This window comes from Cricetulus griseus, chromosome 6, assembly GCF_003668045.3.
Source record: "Cricetulus griseus strain 17A/GY chromosome 6, alternate assembly CriGri-PICRH-1.0, whole genome shotgun sequence".
In the NCBI taxonomy this organism is placed as follows: domain Eukaryota; kingdom Metazoa; phylum Chordata; class Mammalia; order Rodentia; family Cricetidae; genus Cricetulus; species Cricetulus griseus.
Window position 1 is genome coordinate 68,292,954 of NC_048599.1, and position 15,919 is coordinate 68,308,872.

At 38.2% G+C, this 15,919-nt stretch overlaps 1 protein-coding gene across 1 annotated transcript in view; it reads right to left on the reverse strand.

Annotated features, from left to right (window-relative positions):
• LOC113836414 (brain-derived neurotrophic factor-like) overlaps positions 1 to 15,919 on the reverse strand; it is a 29,582-nt gene that overhangs the window by 1,636 nt on the left and 12,027 nt on the right. The window lies entirely within an intron of this gene.

The window sequence follows — 15,919 nt, forward strand, 5'->3', positions numbered from 1 at the left end:
TTCTTTAATGTCTTAGTGATCCACTCCAGCTGCAGGGGACACAAATCAATGTCAGTTAGTGTGCTGTATGTGGCTTAATATAAACCAGAGACATGCAATGTTTTCCCCAAGATTTACATGTAAGCCTGAGAGTAAACGGTTTCTAAGCAAGTGAACACAATGGTGGCTTCACGGCTCCCACTTCCTCCTGCTTTAGCAGCTTTGGAAGTTTAATTTTTCATGATCTCTGCTCACGCTGTCACCAGAACCACAATCACAAATGTTACTAAGCAACAACTGCAAGTCGACTAGTAATGTTCCTTTCAAGTCAGCAACACAGTCCTGTGTCGGAATGTGTGGCAGAAACAGTAGTTGCTTGAGGGCCGGATGGGTCTCTGCAGCTCTGAGGAGCCTAAGCAGGAACAGTACAATAAAACAGCAATCAGAGAGCCTGGAGGGGCCTTTTTCCTCCAGACACAGTGTTAAGGCATGTTTGGACCACCAAGTTTTGCAGATAAGGAAGCTAAAGGCCACATAGGACTTGCCTGGTGTCATGAAGAAACTTTAGATTAGGAACTAGAGATATCATCTCCAAAGTTCTACTGCATCTGAAAAGGTTTTGCTTATTTCCAAACAATTCATTTTCAACAGCTTGGTTCTAATGATGTGCCTGAGGCAGGTATGAAAACAATGTGTCTCTTTAGAGAAAGATGGATAGTTCCCATGAGGAAGCACATAAGTCAATATCAATGCCTCTCACGTGCAGACTCTGAGCTCATCTCACACTGGTCTTTCCCAACTCACTGAAGGCACTTAGCCTGATGGCTTGTTTTGGCTAATCTTCAGATCTAACTGAGAAAACTCAACTTCTCTTTATCAGAGCACACCCACCCCCTTGGATATGTATGGTGTGTGTATAAAACTCTGTTGTCATACCTTTACAAAGCTGAGTAGTGTTTTACACACTTTGGAATAGGTAGCTAGAACATCTTTCTGTGCATTTGTAGTTTCCTAAAACTCTCTCTCTCTCTTAACAGCACACCACACAGTTAAATCACATGTTGGCCTTCCATCTATAAGCGTGCTCTACAAACCCAATCAAAATTGAATAACAAAGCAAAAGTAAAACATACCTATAGACCAAACCAGGGTACATCAGGTGGTGGAAGACTTCAGAATTACTTACCTGAAGCACTGTAATCTTAGCATTAAGAGTAGCATCCATCTAACTTGATACTAACTTTGTTTCTACCTGTTAGCTCTGGAACATGGACTTGTAAAGACATACATATACACTGATCATCATGCTGGGTAAATCCACAGGTGTCTCTGCCCACGATGTGTTGCTGAATACAAAACAACCTACCTTCAGTCAATAGGGTACAGTGGAGAAATGGCCAAAAGCTCTAGTACTGAAAATCCAAGTTTCTAGTGCTCACTTTAGAAAGCATATTCTAAATCAAGAGGCTTTATATCACCCCCTATACAAATTTCCTCTCATATTCACCTTCAATTTGCGTAAAAGGTAAACATACTTGGAATTGCTTGGACAGGAGGGGCAGCTGAGCAGCTAGAAGATGGGAGTTATCACATGTGGTACCCTGAACAGGGAGCACAGAGAGCTTGAGCTGCAAATGCTGTGGGAATTCTCACCAAAATGGGACCTGAAGGCTCTCCTGAAGTCTACAGTGGTATGAACATCATCTCGAGGCTGATTTTCCTCAGGAGGGCAGTGACACCTATTACAGACTTCATATCTTTGTATAGCCTCCACACACCAGCCACAGCAAAGGGAGGCTCTCAAGCACAGTCAGACAGGTAGCAAAGGGAGTGAGCAACATTTCACACTCACAATCTAGGCAATGATTGAGCCAGGTGCAGCACCCCTCTGAAGGAGGCTCCTGTCTTCCTTAGGAAAATAGCACTCTACCTCAAGCCTTCCCCCCTGCTCTGCACAGCATCCCCACTACTTGGTAGCCATGTCACCCTTAGTGAAGGGTACTGAGCTACTTGCCCCTCTGTGTCCTAGGACTTTCTGTTGTCACTGGACTATCTTTGACACCCTTAGCCTAGGCATGATGAGCCAGTATCAGATTTTAAGTTACTCAGAGTAGAGTCGGGACTATTTATGTTTGCTTCCTTCTACGTTTTGTACTAGTGACTAGTAGAAGTTCAATATAAATAATTAGGTTGTCTTTATTAATAAAACCTACAAATTATGAGAGAGAGAGAGAGAGAGAGAGAGAGAGAGAGAGAGAGAGAGAGAGAGAGAACTGCTTGAACCACATGGTGATTTAAGGTTAGAAAGGCAAACTGGTTTGAGAAAAATGTCCCTGTGAATACTGTTAATATCTAAAGTTTTAGGAATGATTTTATGCAGTACCATTACAGAAATGGATCCTGCATGGAGGTTTCTGATCAGGGTGGTGATACTTATACCATGGAGAGAAATTTTTTCTAGTATCCCAAGTGCACATTTAAAGAACTCAAGGGGCTTTTCCAATTGAGGCCGATGAAATGAAACATCTTTAAACTAGTGTATGTTGGTGCATGCTTCTAATCCTAGCTCTCAGGAGACAGAGATAAGTGGATCTTTGTGATTTTTGAGACCAGCTTATTCTATATAGTGAGTTCCAGGCCAACCAGGATACAGAGTGAGACCTTATTTCAAAAATAAGTAAATAAAAAAATGTTTTAGTTGTCTGTATCACATTGGTGAAATTTTGCCATTATCAGCTATTTTTATACCACATTCCATCAAATCTAAGATACTTTTATTTAAAGACACACAAGTTTGGGGCTGGAGAGAGAGTTCAGCAGTTAAAAGCTCTTTGCTATTCTTGCAGAGGACACCAGTTCTGTTCCTAGAACCCACACGGATGCTCCTAACTGTAACTCCAGTTCCAGGGAATCCAATGCCCTCTTCTGGCTTGCATGGACACTACACACATATCACACACACACACACACACACACACACACACACACACACACACACACACTAAAATTAAATATTTTTAACAGCCTGCCAATTCATGTTCTATTGAGAAAGAAAAACATGCTTTCAAACTTTGTTTTTCCCTTCCTAACATTATTTTTTACAGAGTTTTTAAAGACTTATTTGGATATAATTTATCCTATATAACTTTGGTACATACACAAAATAGAAAAAAAAGGAAATGGATAAAAGCAATGGTAGGTATGTAATTATTGGCTAGCTAAGAATACAAGATGATATCCACAGGAGAATACGATCCAACTTAAAAATGTTGAAATACAAAAACAAAAAGGTGAATTTTAGAAGTAATGAGATGTAGACTTAATAGGCAGTTACTAAATGGCTGTATGATTTTAAATGGCTGGAGCTGCTGAGGCATCTTAGATACAGAGTTAGAAATTTGTTTATCACTATTACACTAATGAGTCTTTGGGGAGGGACAGAGTATTGGGACATGGCATCTTTGTGTAGCCTTGGCTGTCTTGGAGCTAGTTCTGTAGACCAGGTTGACCTCGAACTCACAGAGATCCATCTGCATCTGCCTCCCCAGTGCTGGGATTAAAGGTCTGCACCATCACTGTCTGGCCACTAATGAGTCTTCTAATGATAGCTTTTTTTCTTCAGCCTTTCATAGGTATCCTTTATCTTTTTTATTTTTAACATTCTGATAAAAAGTAATTAATTCTATATGTATCTTTCTCTCACCAATTACACAAGCAAATTCCAAGTAAAATATTGACATCTGAATAAATATGACTTGGATTTCACTCTAGGTCTACATACAGATATTGGTTCAAGCTGAGCATCTAAATAGATTCAGTAATTAACTGGATGGTAACACATCCAGCCCCACTTCTCTGACACCCTCTGAGTGGTACTTCAGCAATTCATTTGGCCTATTTGCTGAAAAGGCTTTAGAAAATGCCTTGAAAAGTAACTCAATACCTTTTGTGAGCACAATGGTATGCCCTACTTTGCCTGTTTACTATATATTTCTTCCTATGTATCCCAGGATGGCCTTGGCTCTAATCTCAATCTTCTTGTCCCAGCTTCTGAAGTGTTGGGAATATAGACATAGATCATCATGCCCAGCTCTACTTTGTTTTCTAAGCATGGCTTCCTGATATTTTAGGTACTCTTGGAGTTGATGAAAATGTTTGGAATGAAGTTTAATGACACATTTCCTATATAGCCTTTAAATTTAGTCAATAAAGGCATTTCACCAATGTTTCCATTCGAACTTATCCTACCAATATCTCTTTCTCTGGCATACTGCCACTATACTAGCCCAGTCTTTATTATTTCCTTTTTTTAAAAAAACTATAATGTCCCCTTGTTGCATAGGATAATCCTTTCTGCCTTATAAAATTCCTGACAAAACACTCCTGTAGATTCTCTTACACAAAAATTTACAATGGCTTTATGTCTTGTTCTAATGAGGCCACGCCCTTGAGGTCCTTGGTCATCACTGGAAATTATTTGATTTTTCTCTGCAAACAGACCTCTTTCCTTTATACCTCTAGGAAACTGAGTCTTGGTTGTCTTTCATGACCTAGTTTAAGCATTAAAACTTGTCATTGCTGCCAGCTTCTCTAATTACTTAAGCACATGCTATCTTCTTCCTTTTAATTCTCCATTATTATTGTATTTGGTACTTCATGCCCTCTATATTTGTCATTATCTATACTTACTAGTTATGCCCAGTCTTCTGTAAGAAAATAAGTTCTCCAAGGAAAAGGGTCATGTCATACCTCTTGTAATGCTCACACAGAAAAATTAACAGTAATAATCCATAAACACTCATTTATTAAGCCAAGAGAAAGAAGAGTTCTGATGTCATTTTTCACAAGAAGTCTTATCATTTGAATACACTGAAAGCTTTAGTTAAATTCTTGATACATTTTAGTATATAATGTATATGTATACAATAGGCAAATTACAATCACAAATTTTAAACTCTAAGGAACCATGAATGGTTGATATTTATCATCCAAAAAATCCTTGAATTTTAATGGAGTAGAACATTGAGTGATAAAAGCAAAAAAAAAAAAAACACCAAAAAATCAAAAACAAAAGACACTAAAACACCCTGTGCTACATACAGCTGTTTCCAGGGGATCAGTGAGTGGGAGGTTTGTGTAGTAGTCAGTGCTAATAGCAATAATAATGATATACAAATTTGGAATGTCTGTCTTGTAGCTGTCCCTATCATATTCTTCTAAATTCTTCAGTGGGTAATTTTATACACTATATTAGGAACTAATAAAAGTCTAAGAAGGGCTCCTGTTGTGCTTTGAATATGAAATGCTTCCCACAGACTCCTGTGTTTAAGGCTCAGTCCTCAGCTAGTGCTATTTTGGGAAATGGTGGGAACTTTCGGAAGTAAAGGCGTGGTATGGAAAGCAATCAGTGGGGACACCAGAGAAGCATACTTTGTCCCTCGCCCCTTTCTCTTTGCCACAAGGTAAGAAGCTTCCCTCCACTAGGCTCCCCTCATTCCAGCCATTAGTTGAAATCTCTAGTAAATCTCTCCTCCTTTCAACTTTTTCTCTGAGGTATCTCTGATGTCAAAAAATCTCAATAAATCTCACCATCCAAAGATACCGGGGTTGTTCAGTGCTGCTAAGCAGATGATTAGTCTATGTCTGCTTAAATTTAATGAATTCATTGATACCAATTTTCCCAAGGCTTAACAACAGTCAACTCTACCATATCTAGGATGATTTTCTTAACCTCGTCTCAGCAAAGTTAATATAGTATATGTCACATTAAAAAAATCAACATGTTAAAAGGAAAACTTAGTTAGAAGCATGCTTCACAAGACCTAAACATATGACCAAAAGACTATTCATAATAGCTTTCTCCTCTACTTCAATACTACATAACTTTGTTGTCTAAAAGATTATAGAATGTTCAAAATCTTCATTGAATTGGATTGTGACAGAGAAAGGACAGTTAATATCATCATGATTATACAGATACAGCAATTACATTTCAGAGAAGTAGTCTGGCAAATGTCACAAAGCTAATAGATCACTGTCTCCTCACCTGAGCTCTTACTGCTAGAACATAATGCCAGTTTTAGAATATTAATCACAGGAAAGAGAAAGACTATGACAAAGAGGGAGCTTGTAAAACTTGAGCACCATTTTATACGGTTATACTAATCACAGAGGCCAACTTTCTAAAACCAGCAACAAAACGATACTACTAGAACTGTTTGTAGCCTTTGTCATGATTCAGATCTTCCCCTTGTGAGTTGAAGAGTTGATCCCTCACACACAGCTATGTATACAAGTGGGCTTTTAGATATTGCATAGGTCATGAGTGCTCTGATCTCATCAATGGTATATCCATTGATAGATTAATTATTAAATCGTAAATGGGAAAGGTAGAAGCCATAGGAGGTAGGGCCTACATGATGTTCTGCCTTATAAAGGATGGGAAGCTGTGGAGGCAGATGATCATGGAGTGAAAACTTTGAAGTGCAAGCCAAAATAGTCTTTTTTCCTCCTTTATGTTAGTCATATTAGAACTAAATGTTCATGGCCAAAATTGAGAAAAAGAACCAAATAACCATATAGAAAGATCAGGAACTTGGGGATGAGAGGACCATAAAAGCTTTAACTATTCCTAATCTCTTTGGGTTTTGTATGTAAGCATGTAACCAAAGCAAACAGTTTAATGACAGGGTGACTTATTTTAGACAGTTCCATAACTACCAAGGATAATGATAATGTTAAAGAAAGATTAATTAATATTTAATTCTGTCATACAGGATACAAACCTATTAAAACCACATTAATAAAAATCTGCAAAATAACATTAAAATGTTTAACTTGCATCTGATTTTACCACATCCATATATTAACCTTACTTCTGTTTGTTCAATTATAAGACAAGGGATCCATATTCTAGTTCCATAGTCTAAGAAGGAGGTGAGACCAATGTGTAATGTAAAAGAAAAAGATGAATGATCCAGGGAAGGAGTAGATTAAATTCTAGAAGGAAAAAGATGCTATTTCTAGGTAAAAAATGAAATACTTTGCAAAGATTTCAAAGGATTCAGGGAGCTCTAGCTAAGATAGTAGGAGAGATGATTGTTTGGTAAATGGTTTAGAAGGGAGAAAGAATAGAATTAGACTATGAGGAGAAGAGCTCTGGATCAGAAGTAGTAAGAAATAAGACTAAACAATTGACCAACTTCATAAGGTTCTAGGAATGATGATAAACAGACTGGAAGCTACTTTATGGACACTGAAGAACCAGTTTTCTGAGTAGAGGGGGCTGTTTTACACTGCCCACACAAGGCTTCAAGGAGTGGCAGACTGGAAGAAATAAATGAGTTCAAGAATTGCATTATTATTGAATAGTGAGCTTTAAAAATAAATGCTAAGTAGTTGTTTACATGTGGAACTATGGATCTGGATCAATCTATTTACTAAAGCATGTTTCAAAAAGGAAAGTGGTTACAGAAGTGGGCAGAGTTAACTACCAACCACAGTAATGTCTGAGTTGGCAAAAGAACAGAACATAGAGAGATGGAGATGAGGGAAAAACTACAAACTTTCATTCCAATTATAATTGTACTGAACTTTGGTTCTATGGCTCAGCACTTTTAATTCAAAGCTCTCCAAGTGCTTTGCAAATATTAAGTAATTAAGACTCATAGGACCCAAGAGGTGCAGGTACCTATAATTATCCCCATTTTGTGCTGGAGGAAAGAAGAGCAGAGTTTTTAATCAACTCATCCACTCAGTGTGGTTCCCTTGGTAGAATGAGGTCAGAACCTAGATTCCAGAAGAAGTTTGGCCTTACTCTAAAGGTACTAGTTTGTTTCATGCATCTATGTCATTTCTGTGTTATTGTCTCATGTACTGCTAAACCAAGAATCAACAAACAAAAAACAAGATAATACTGAAGACACCCACACCTTCCTCAAAAAAGAAGAAAAAAAGTTGAAATTCATAATTAAAACGGTAAAAACATAGTGACCCTTACAGATATTCACCTACTTAGTTGTGTGTCCATTTAATTAAAGCTAATAAATAATTTTTAAAGTTTAGGTGTTAATTTGACTAGATGAAGGAATGTTGTTTTGAGGTGTGGTTGTGCTTCCAAAGGAAATTGTCAGATAAATTGGTGGATTGAATGGAAAAGTGTGTTCTCCATTGTGGGTGGACACAATCCATATCATTGGCTGGTTCCCACACAGAACAACACGGAGAGGAGTGATTGAATGTTTTCTTTTTTTCATAATTGTTTTACACTCTTCTTTCCCAAGGCTCATTGTCACATAAACACAAGGTTTAATGTTAGATATAAGAACTACCAGTTCTTTGGTCTTGTACTTGTATTTGGGTCCTCAGGTTCTTAGACCTTTAGACTTGGACCAAGCCATGTTAACAGCACAACAATGTTTACAGCTTGCAAACAACCCCTCATATATCCCTTACCATCAAAATCATTTGTGACAACTTCTGTGTTTCTCCTATGTTCAAACATCTATAGCTACATTGTTTCTGTCTTGCTACTCTAACCCATTCCTCGCTTTTCCCTGGAATTGAATGACACAAACTTTATTTTTAAAAGATAATCTAAGAACTGAAGAATTTGATAAGTTTTAGCATATATTGGAGTAAAACAAGTATAGGCAAATACCATGAGAAAAAAATGTACATTTTACTGAATCATTAATTTGACAGATAAACTTACATGCATCTTTGATAGAATGCCAATCTTCTGTTACCATCTTCTACTCCCCTCCCCTAACATAAACAAACAAACAATGGTTTTCCTATTGGCAATAGACTTACCTTTCTTTTGGAGAAAAATTAGATCATCTGCTAAAAACAGAGACTGAGCATTCTCTCTGGAATTGTTACCCGGAGTAAGTTGTACAATGTACTATATCAAATAGATCCTCTAGATACTGAACCACCAAATTCTCTTTATGCTGGTGCTATTGACACAGTATTTGGGGGAAGGTGGTTAAAGTATGAGACATAAGTCTTAGCATCAGCTGAAATGATGACTTGGGTTTGGAAAGAAGGAATAAAAAATTATCTTATACAAAGACCGGATTTGGGCAGAGAACTTTCTATCCTGACATCTTAACCTTGAACACAACTGCCACCCTTCCACATGACCTCAGGCAACCAATGGAGGTTTCTGAATGTTAGAACCCTCTCTAGAGATACCAATCCTGTTCATATCTGCCCTTCTCCTTTGCCTAAACAGCACATGACACTAACAAACAATCCTTAGCAGCAAGCATTCCTAATTCATTTGCTTATCAAATATGCATTTCTAAATATTCTTTAGGACAGATATTTTTAGTTATAAGGCCCAACTGGCAGCACACAGTCAAGAAGTAAAGTCCTTTAAAATTAGGATTCTATTTTCTTCAGAATTCCAGGTGAGATTTGTTACCATTCACCAGTTAGACTTAGCAATGTATTATTTACCAAGTTATCATACATGGTAGACAAATACTATTAATTTCAATTAGTATCATTAAGCTTTATCAACTCACTTAGTAATTCACAACATATAACTTTATCATATGAATATCATATTTAATAACAGACATTCATCAATTATAATGGAATCATGGGTGTTATTTTAAAAATTATTTTAAGTTATATGTATGGATGTTTTGCCTGCATGTATGCCTGGTACCCCACAGAGGTCAGATCAGGGCAATTCCCTTGGGACTGGGAAATTCCAAGGTTTTGAGCCACCATTTAGGGGCTGAGAATTGAACCCTGATTCCCTGGAAGAGCATCTAGTGCTCTTAACTGGTTAGCTATCTCTACAGCCCCAAAGATGGGATTTTTATGGAAGGGGATGATGTCTTCGGAAGTGTTAAACAGGGATGTGAAAACAACTTCAGCATCACATTGGTACAAATGAACTACAACTAAACTGTACTTAAATAAATACTTGAATTTATAGATAAAAATTCAAGGTTGAAATTAATTTCATGCAACCTAAAGTCTCAAATATCAGGTCACATTTTCAATGAACATTTCTAAACTGCTTATTAATGCAATTCAAAATTGTCATTAAAGGGCTGAGGAGATGGCTCAGTGAATAAGACAACTGTTGCACAAAGTGGGGGATCTGAGTTGGAATCTTAAAAACCCACATAAAAGCCAGATGTACTGTGTAAGCATCAGGAATGTCAGCATCTTCTATGGGGAGATGGAAGGAGATAAATGAAAATCCCAGATGCATTTGAACCAGCTAGCTTGGCATACACAGCAATGATGAGACCTCATCTCAAACAAGTTAGAAGGTGAGGACCAACACTTGAGGCATATGACCTACACATGCACAGTGTGGTGCCCATGTACACGCTGTACATTCAAACAATAACATAGAATTAATAAAAACTTAAGAATATATTCCAACAAAATAAGAGATTTGTGGGTCCTGAGATTAGAGTTTTAGGAAATGGAGGTATGGCTAAAATTCAATGTGCTCCAACTAATGACCAACATTTGATCAGTGACCCAGCTGCATTGACACTATCAAAGAGCTCCTAAGAACTACAGAATCTCAGCTTTCCCTCTCTCGTCCCATTTATCCTATCCATTGTCAGACCCTGCATTTCAACTAGATTCAGATGCTGGAAGTAGATTCAAAAGCTCATCAAAGCTGAGGTGTAATAGACCAAATAATACATAGAATGGCAGCCAAGGTAGATAAGGAAGGAAATGGACAAGATCAAATCGAGCACTACAGTACTCTCTTAGTAGGCCATGGGGTTACCGGCCATATTGGCTCTTTGACTCCACACTCATCACTCATTATGTGAGAAAGTATTGTAGCTTTTGTAATGGTATTAAATAAAACCTTCTCTCTCTCTCTCTCTCTCTCTCTCTCTCTCTCTCTCTCTCTCTCTCTCTCTCTCTCTCTCTCTCTCTCTCCCAACTGGCTTTTCTACTCTGCCCATGCCATAGCTATGGCATATATGGGATACCTATAAATGAGAAGGCTAAATGAGTATTTATAGGGTATCACTGATATAAATCTGGACTGTTATTCAATTACTAATTTTTCCCAAGTGCTATGAGGCAGATGCAAACATATTTAGCTCTCCTAATCACTTCACACAGTCTGATATCACCCACTCAACGAGAACCATACTGGAGATGACATGACTAACTAGATCTGAGAGGAGATTTCCAAGCACTCAGCCAGATGTCAAATTGCTTTCAGCCAGATGTCTCTGGTCCTTTGTGTTCTGAAGTGGTAAAGGAGAGGCAGAGGCAAAGAGAACTCACCCCCTCAGGCAGATTTATTTTTAGAGTTGGTCCCCAAACCAACAGATCTCCAGCTATTTCCTTCCATGTAGACATTACATGTACCATAAAATTCAAAATATGATTAAGTCTCAATAAATTAATAGTGCTGGCAACAAAAACCACAATACATGTAGTATATGTATATGTGTATGTGTATGTATGCAGGAAAAGAATCACTCCTTCAGCTTAAGTCTGCCACTGCAACAAATGCCCAGTAGGTAGCACAATTTCTCAGTAAGCATCTGATACCTGAAATTGGTTGCTTCAAGGCAAGTGCCTTAAATGGCTTTTTAAAAGTTAAAAAATGAAAGAAATGCTTACAATTTTTGGAATTGAACAAAAATATGAGGGAGTTGTCAAAGCAATTTTTTAAGTAGAACTGAAGTCTGGTCTCCTGTTGAATACTTGACAAAAGATTGTAAGGATTGCTAGATTCCAAACACCAAGAATCAACTCAACTAGTCCACATGTGAATGCCATGCACTGAGAGCCCCGCCAGTGTGGCAAACCATGTGCAATTTTATGGGGCTGATGTAACACTGAATCTTACTTTCTCAGGCAATGTCTCAGATACTGTTGAGTTCTACCTTGAGTAGGATATTGAAAGGCACAGATGCTAAAGGACCTCCTTTTCCAGAATATACATGGACACACCTCCAGATAGAACAACATGAAAGCAAAGCAGGGAACTATCTTCTGTCCCTCAAGATTACGTGTTCTGTTCACCAAAAGCAGAATGCAAGACGGGCACAGTTGCATTGTGTGGTAACTCTTAGCCCTGAGGATGAAGGGAATCCCCTTGAAGAAGTGTTGTTTGCCATTATTTGTTGATTGGAAACATTCCAGGATCACCACAATTCAAAACAAGAGAGACAGAGAAAGTGAAGGCAGTCTGTCTTATTTCAATCTCTTTTTTATGATTAGCTACTTTAATCAAATTCTGTCTATACAGTACTGTTGAGAACCACTATGTTCCTGCCATTATATACTATCAGGATTCTTACTGTTGAGAGGCAACACCTCACCAGAGACCATAGCCACACAGCCACACAGCCACACAGCCATACACACCTAATGGAGCCTGGAGCATGATAAAAGCATATACTTAACCAGCTTTTCTACAGATGATACTCCTGACATTTTCCATAGCCAATATATTCTTGTGGCTAGCAGCACCATTTCCACAACAGAAAGAATACATATACAACATCAATTTGTAAACCCATCTTAGGACCAAGCTTGTAAGTTGAACATTCAGAAAGACGGCTATGTTTTGTCTATACAAAGGACCACTTTCAATTAGACCCTATCTTCTGGAAACAGAATGCCAAACTTAATAAAAGTGAAGTAAAAGTATGTGGAGGAAGAAACTGGGAAGATGAGTTGCCCCTGGCAACAGAAGAACAACATTCCTTTTCAAATTACTATCATGATATCCCAGGGGAAAGATAAAATTAGCAAGAGAAGGTTACTAGCTCTTTGTTGCTCACCTTTATGATACCATTTTCAGCAGTCAGTTTGTTCTCCTCCACTGAGGCACAGAGGCACACACCACAGCCTTTCTCCTGGGATGCACAGTCATACCATACAAAAGTGTGTGGGTAGAGACCAAAACATGCATGGACATGCAACCCCATTCTGTAGAAACTCGGTGTTCTGAGTATTAACAAGGATTAGCCAGGACACATGGTGAAAACTGGTGGTTCCACACATCCAGTTGTCCTTCGGGTTATGCTTGCCTCCAACTCTATAATTTCTTTTAATTACTTACTGCAATGCACAGGAAAGTGCTCATTATTTGCAGCTTAATGTGGGAGGAAAAATAAAATATGTTTCCCTGCCCACTGCCTTACTCCAGCTCTCAATTCTTCTAAGTGTTACTGTAAGGAAGATTCTGTGCACTGTGTATAACGATCCACATGGACACTGACTGTGTTCTGAACTATTAAAAAATATAAAGTAAACAGCAACATCTCAGATGACAAGCAATCTATATGATTGGTCAGAACACACCACCACCACTTAAGCACTAGTGTGGGAATATTCAATCCTGTAGTGCCATGAGTAGCAAGGCATTGAGAGCTCCATCCTCCCTGCATTTCACCAAATATAAGTTTGGAGATGTGACATGAAAATTCATGTCAATACACTCCATCGAAGAAATGGGAAAGGGACTGTATTTCTACCTACACCCTCTAAATAAAAGTCATTGTTGGTAGTAGTTGTGTAGGTGGAGAATGGAGTTTAGAAGATGCTCTGGGCAGCTGTATAAATACTAAGCTGCCTTTGTATTAGAAATGACTACTGAATACTTAACTGTCATTAACTAAATCAACCACAACTTAAAACTATTGTTTGGCTTTCTATATAGATCCAGTTGTGGATATGGTGTCTTTGATTTTGAAAGTCTACATGGCGAAGACATTCTGTAGTTTCTATATTCCAGGTTCTTAATTTACTTCATCAGGATCCTATTTGAGAGTTTCTCATACACCGTGTGTTTAAAGTCTAATTCCTTGGAGTTTGAATGCAACCCTAAAGTTTCTTCATTACTTCCTGTCCCTAAAATGGGGTTATTCCCTTTAGGTACCAATCATACAACACATATGTAACAGGCCAGAATGTCAAAGTTATGCATAAATGCAATGCATTAGCGGTGTCAAACATCACCCAGAATTCTTTGGATACTGGAACATAACTACATACTTAATTGACCATTAACACTACTACCAGATGCTTCTCTGCCATCTCTGCTGGAATAAAAATGATTTCAATCAAGACTTAAATGCTAAGCACTTAAAAAAATATCTGTGACATAACATCTTTGTAACATCTTAACTTAATGTTTCCCATATCTGAATGTCTAATACTACATGGCACCTTATTTGTGACTTTTGTCCTACTTCTTAAGACTGTAGGTTAGGGGCTAAGATATTTGCAGAAAGAAGACTATGACAGAACAATCTTAAATGTATCCTCAAGAAATAGTGAAAACCACAAAGGTGGAAGAAGAAATGGTCCAGTCTGGAGCAAGCAGCACTCTCCCAGCTGGGGGGTGGGGAAGCTGACATCCTTAATTCATGTATTGAGTTAGATGACAAATAGAGCATCTTGCTTCTGGCCATCATCAACCCCTGGGAGAGAAGAAATATTGAGAGAAGCAGCTTCAAGGAGCCTGAGAGCAGAACTGGAAATGCCTGTTTTGAAAAGACTTTGCAAGTATCATTAACAAAATCAAGTGTGTCTTTGTCACTGTGCATCAGCTAATGTTTGGAGGTCTACTTACACGCCTAGGAATGGTTTCTTGTGTAGACCAAAATCACTCATCACTACAACTCTCCAAGTTCAACTGTTCTTTAACATGGCCCTGTCAAAACTCTACTGTAGAAAATCTTGTTTGGCCAGGCATGATGGTTCACCTGCAATCCAAACAGTGAAGAAGCAGAGGCAGAGGCAGAGGCAGAGGCAGAAGAGTCTCACCAAGTTCAAATTCTGGGCTACATAATGAGTTCCAGGCCAGCCAGGGCTAGAGTGAGACCCTTTTTTCACAAGCAAGCAAATGAGTACGAAAATAGAATGATGAATTTTAGAAAATAGAAACATGAATGCCTATTTGGATTGGATAACCACTCTGCTATGCTCCATTTGCCACATTCTAGGCAGTGAGACTGACAGAATTTCTTATTTCTAAATAAGGCACACCATACTCAGAGAAAAATGAGACCAAGAATAAATCCAATAAGAATGGTAATAGGTATGGGAAGACGACCTGGAATACATGCCATTCACAACATGGAGATGTTATCTAGGTCATAAATCATGCTGCTTTCATACGATTCCCTATTTGCATAATGCAGGAGGCTGCTTGGCAACACCGAGGACAAAGTGTACTGACAGTGCACCACAGTTCAGTGTTTACATTGTGCTCTGGAATTTTAATTTATCATATAAGGTACTAATTATTTAATTATAAACTTTGGTGGAAGCACAGAATCATTCCTCAAAAGAGCATGCCTTGGGTATGAATGCTTTTAGTAAGACTCCTCTGTGCCTGGAGGTGCATCTCTTGAAGTCAGTCCTGGAAATGAAGTTGGTAAGAGAATAAAGAGCAATGAAAGGCCAGGATTTAGAGAATCATGGCAGAAAAAAACCTCTTTTCTGTTCCAATAAACACTTGACCTCTTTAGAGCCGACCCTGTTAGTTCGATGAATAATGGATGTATGTCTAACTTTCCATTACAGGGAATTCTGCAAGTGGCAACATGGGCCTATTCTGTGTGTGTCATTAGAGTTGTCAATCCATGTCCACAGTGAGACATTGTGCCCACTGTGTCACAGTCCCACTGAAAATCAGGGGCAAAATAAAAGACTGAAGGTTCATTTGGAAATTTCTCATCTGACTACATTACACCATAGGTATGGACAGATGGGTGTTCTCAGACACTGTTAGTGGGAGTTTAAACTGTTGCATCTTGGGTTAGGAAATTTTGGGGACTCACTATCAAAACTGTAAGTGAACTCTTCTATAATACAGCAGTTGCAGCCAAGAACAAATGTACAGACAGGTGCACAGGCACAAACAGGCACATATACCCATGCACATGTATGCATATATGTAACATATATCATC